This window comes from Nerophis lumbriciformis, linkage group LG06, assembly GCF_033978685.3.
Source record: "Nerophis lumbriciformis linkage group LG06, RoL_Nlum_v2.1, whole genome shotgun sequence".
NCBI classification, from domain to species: domain Eukaryota; kingdom Metazoa; phylum Chordata; class Actinopteri; order Syngnathiformes; family Syngnathidae; genus Nerophis; species Nerophis lumbriciformis.
The window spans coordinates 22,954,483-22,960,482 of NC_084553.2; positions in this window are offsets into that span (position 1 = coordinate 22,954,483).

Genomic DNA, 6,000 nt, shown 5'->3' on the forward strand with positions numbered 1-6,000 from the left:
GCAATACGGTCTCACTGCACAGCAGGCCAGCAGTTAGCCGAGTCCGCAATCCATGTTGAGGCACAACTGAGTGACGTGCCTCAACTGGCTGCTGATCACCGCACCGCCTCGTCTCAGTATTTGAACGGCAAATGTGGAAATTCAGCGATTTTGAATAAAAATAATTTAAAACTGGTGAAGTTAAATGGAAAATAACTTTATAGTATAATCACTGGATACATTTAACAATTTAATTAAATTTTTTTTCCTTTTACATTTTTTTTATTTCCATGATGGCAGGTGAGGCATCATAACGTTTATTGGCTAAGTAACGTGACTTTTATTTGTTGTGTAGTTAAATCAGTGAGGCTGCAAACTCACTGCTAACGTTATAACCATAGACATCTTATAAGTAGACGCAGCATAGAGCGCTACTGCCTACTGGCGCAGACGAGGCGCGTGGCCGCCATCTTGGAGTGGTGATCCGCTCCACTCAGTGCAATTCATTTGGCAGGAGCAATGAACTGTCAGCGCATTTAATTCATTTTACCTCACTGAATACCACTGATTTTCACGCGCTTTTTTGTCATACGTGTGTAACAGACACATGTTTTGGCGTGTTTTATTATTCATAGTTTGCTTAACAGTAATATAATATTCTTATACGCTATAAGTGACCAGACGTCCGAGATCAAAACTGGGAATATAATCCCAGAGAAGGGGAAAAAAAACGGTAAGCTATTTTTAAGTTGAAGAAACAATATGATTAGGTTATATATACATATGCGTGTATCCTACATAAACAATGTATGAATACATTAGATATCTATATATCTTAGGGACCTATAGACTGTATCTCTGTTGCTTCAGCAGCAGAGAGTTTATTCTGTCTTGACACTTTGTATTGATATTTTCTATTACATTCTTCCCTTAAATGATAATGTTTGCAGTGATTGTTTTATATGTATTATTTTATGTAAGTCGCTTTGGATAAAAGCGTCTGCCAAATACTTAAACATATATAAACACCTGAAAGTCTTCATATCAGCTAAAACCACCAATCTGTTTCACTGGATTCAGAATAAAACCAAATTCTGTTTAACCCAACAATGTTAGTATTTGAATATTGTTACTTGAAGACTGATTCCTGGTTACAATTATACTGTTAAGAAAGTATTGTCTTATACTTTGCCTAAAATGAGAATGCATCATAATCAGTAGTGGCTGGTGAATTTTGTTTTAGGTGGGACTGAAAGTTTGTAAACCAAACCCCTGTAGGGACGTCATCCTCCCCCAGAAGATTTCTTTGTGATTTTCACATACAAATATTGAAGATCTTTGATCCTTCTCAACTCTGTGGTAATATTATTTTCATAAAATACAACCAATAGTACGTTAATGTTAAATCTTACTTGTGAAAAGTAATCCCCCGATTCCTATTTTCAACAGTCCGCTCATTTGAGCAGGAAAACGCTGAACACCATCTTTGTTTTCTACCTTTCAACTGTCAGTTTAGGCTGCTCGTCGGCTCCTCAACAGCACTTCAAGATGGCGGGCAAATTGCTCACGTCACAGCAACCAATGCTGCGTCTACTTATAAGATGTCTATGGTTATAACGTCATTGCAAACACGGCAATCTGTTGCGTCCACTGCAGTTTGCTACCTTATTCATACTTTTTGTCAAGTGATTTTTTTTTAAGCAGGGTTTCATGAGGTACCTATACATAACGTTACGTTAGTCAATGTATCACACATAGTAACGTAACGCTAGTCAATGTATCACACACAGTAACATTACGTTAGTCAATGTATCACACACAGTAACATTACGTTAGTCAATGTATCACACACAGTAACATTACGTTAGTCAATGTATCACACACAGTAACGTAACGTTAGACGGCAGTCAGCAGCACTGCGTATTTTAGCGACCTACAAAAAGACAAACATAGTCAAATAAAGGTCAGTTAAAATGTATACTATATTAAGAATATGTGTACATATTGCATAGGGTCCTGACATCTAAAAAGTACAACTCTGTTCATTGTTATGTTCATATATTTGTTATGTTTTTCATGTGTACGCACACATAAACACACATACAGTATGAGATGAGATCAATGAGATAAGGTAAGAACAGGATAGAAACTGCTGTGGAACTAGTTACAATGCAATATGCCATGGAAATACAATGTTAACACTTTTGTGCAAATAAGTACAGTTGCACTTGTTTTTTTCAAATGTGTTTATTCTGTAAAGGAATGAGTTAAATGTTTAAAATGACTGGTTAATAGTGCTATTTTGAAGTGCAATGTCACCACTATCTTTTTCCCTGCAATTTCAAATGCACTTGTTTTAATAAATAAATACAGCGTTTTAAAAGCATACACAATCTGTGTAAATATATTAGTCTGTGGTTGAATGACTTGAAAGGACTCGAAACTCAAAATGCAGGACTTGGGACTTGACTTGAGACTTTCCAGTCTTGACTTTGGACTTGACTCGGACTTGCCCTGTCTTGACTCGGGACTTGACTCGAGACTTGAGGGTAAAGACTTGAGACTTACTTGTGACTTGCAAAGCAATGACTTGGTCCCACCTCTGCTATTATGAAGTGCAATGTCAGCACTATTGTTTTTCCTGCAATTTCAAATGCACTTGTTTTAATAAATAAATACAGCATTTTAAAAGCATGCACAATCTGTGTAACTATATTAGTCTGTGGTTAAAATGACTTGAAAGGACTCGAAACTCAAAATGCAGGACTTGACACTTGACTTGAAACTTTCCAGTCTTGACTTGGTCCCACCTCTGCTACGATGTACTACAGAACACTGGCAACCACAGACTGGTAGTAAATCCACAAGAGTTTTTTTTTACAGATGTGTGATGAATGGTGAAGTTCCTAAATTACAGATGTATGAACCATGTCTTTGGTTGGATCTACAAACTGCATGTTTTAATTCTGATTCAGTGCTTCTAATTTTGTGAAAGAGCTTTTTTATACGTGTTTACATTTACTAAAGAAAAGCAAAATGCATGCAAACGACTACATTATTGTCGACAAGACGGAAGTAAACAATAAGCATACTGTATATAACAATAAAATATTACCCTACATACTCTTTAGTTGGCCTGCACTGATTCTTAACCACATTGTTTTATACGGAGCAACCTAAGCAATTTTAAATTGAATACAAATAATTATAAGTCCACACTTTGAATTTAAACTCCTAAAATCTGTTGACTGTGACCTGATTAAATGTCAAACAACAATACAATGTGTATTGCATTTTTAATTCTTCTTTTCTTTTTTACACTTTGGCAAAATGTCCAAAATTTTCATATTTATGCAGCATGATTTTATATGACAAATGTTTTTAGTTTTTGTAAAATGTTCACAAATGTTAATCCCAGTGTCTGTACACAATCTCAAAAATAGAGGTATGAAACACGAACCTGTAGCTCCAGGTATATTTTTAGGAATGTTCATTTAAAAGTACAATATTGTGCTTTAAGAGGCCAGAAGTATACGTTTATACTACCAAGAAGGGTAGAAGATGATATAATTCAATAGCTAGCATGCTTGCCTCTCATGCCATCAACCTTTGTTCGAGTCCCGGGCGGAACAGAAAAACACAATACAGCTGAAATAAAAAGAGTACACAACCGCTACACAGGCACACATTTTTTTTTAGTACTGCATGCAAAATAAGACACAATAGGGCCAAAGAAAGTTGTGAGTGCCAGCAGTTTGTTAAATAAACTGAAAAACAGTATTCAATTCAGAAAAAAAAAACTACAATATTTTATTCTGTGAGGGGAGGCTCACCGTGCCACACTGTGAAAACCTGTAAATTATGCTAGAAGTTACCAAGATATTTTACAACTGTGCAACCGTTTTTCCTCAACACTGTCAGGGAAATGAAAGTACGCTTCATCATAATATTTTCAACATTTTGCCACTTTGTGTTACCCAACTAAAGAAACGTACACGTACACACGTTCATCAAATAACAATTGACTTTCACTCAAAAGTTGGCCATGCAGGGTATGAATAGTTTTAGGTATAACTGAGCAATTCTTATCTACAAAATCAGTCTTTTTTGTTTGTTGCACCTGTCAGAAATGAGTGCTGTTTATTGACCAGCCTTGACTCCCATACAAAACGGGCTTTGACCGAATCACACCTTAATTCCAACTTCTCTGCCACTGCAAAACGCAACAAATATTTTGAAGATTATGCTGCCATTCTGAAAAATCCAATGTATATAGCATATGTTTATTTATTACAAATGAACGAGTGTGGGTGAAAAATTCAAGTGCATGAAGTGAACTGGGCCATAATATTTACAATATCCAGTCATGAATTATAAACACTGGTGCAAGCGGGAGGAGTGCATCCACTGATTCTTGTCTGACTTACAACCAAAAAAGCTCTCAAAATGTCCAAAGTAATTTAACTTGTACTATGAAAGGGCGCTTACAATGAAAACCTGTCTCATACTTTGGAAAAATACAGTACAATGTAATATCTCTAAATAATTACCTAAATGATCATTAGATATATCATTACTACTCAGTGGCCTAGTACCTACTCAGTGGCCTAGTGGTTAGAGTGTCCGTCCTGAGATCGGTAGGTTGGGAGTTCAAATCCTGGCCGAGTCATACCAAAGACTATAAAAATGGGACCCATTACCTCCCTGCTTGGCACTCAGCATCAAGGGTTGGAATTGGGGGTTAAATCACCAAAATGATTCCCGGGTGCAGCCACCGCTGCCGCCCACTGCTCCCCTCACCTCCCAGGGGGTGATGGGTTAAATGCAGAGAATAATTTCGCCACACCTAGTGTGTGTGTGACAATCATTGGTACTTTAACTTTAACTTTAACTTTAAATATATAATCAAATCATGAAATGTTTAAATCAGTAATTAATGAAATTATGAAATAAATGACTCAATAGTTCATTAAATCATAAAATAGTTCAATATTATTTTACAATAAATAAATTCAAAACACATCATGTATTTAATTCCAATTATGTCAGAAATTAATGACACATTTAAGTAATTATTTGAAATTAATTAATTGAATCATTAAATATATCATTAAAAATTTTATAAATCATTAACTTATGAAATAATTAAATCAAAAACTGATTAACTCATGAAATAATTGAATACAATTTCACATTAAATAAATCAATGACACTCACGTTTTGTTTAGTTTGATATTTCTTTAATTAGTGATTATTTCTGGTTCAGCACCTTTGTTTGCTTTCTTTGTTCCCATCTGTGCTTATTTTTGTCACCTGCCTCTGATCAGTGGTCGGGATCCTCACCAACTTCTGGTCACTAGTCAGAGAGTTACTGTATTTATTCATGCCTCGCGCCACACTCTGCCTGGCAGTCTTATTTGCAACACTCGACAGTTACGTTGGTGTTTAATCAGCGGGTCCTTCCACGACGCCGCCATCTTCGTCTTCAGCGGGTCCTTCCACGATACCGCCAGCCATCTTCGTCTTCAGTGGGTCCTTCCACGATGCCGCCATCTTCGTCTTCAGCGGGTCTTTCCACGACGTCGCCATCTTCGTCTTCAGCAGATCCTCCCACGACGCCGCCATCTTCGTCTTCAGCGGGTGCTTCCACGATACCGCCAGCCATCTTCGTCTTCAGTGGGTCCTTCCACGACGCCGCCATCTTCGTCTTCAGCGGGTCTTTCCAAGACGCCGCCATCTTTGTCTTCAGCGGATCCTCCCACGACGCTGCCATCTTCGTCTTCAGCGGGTCCTTCCACGATACCGCCAGCCATCTTCGTCTTCAGTGGGTCCTTCCACGACGCCGCCATCTTTGTCTTCAGCGGGTCTTTCCACGACGCCGCCATCTTCGTCTTCAACGGATGCTCCAACGACGCCGCCATCATTGTCTCCAGCAGTTTCTTCCACGACGCCGCCATCATCGTCTCCAGTGGGTCCTTCCACGCCGCCTCCATCATCAGCTCCAGGATCATCGTCGCTCCC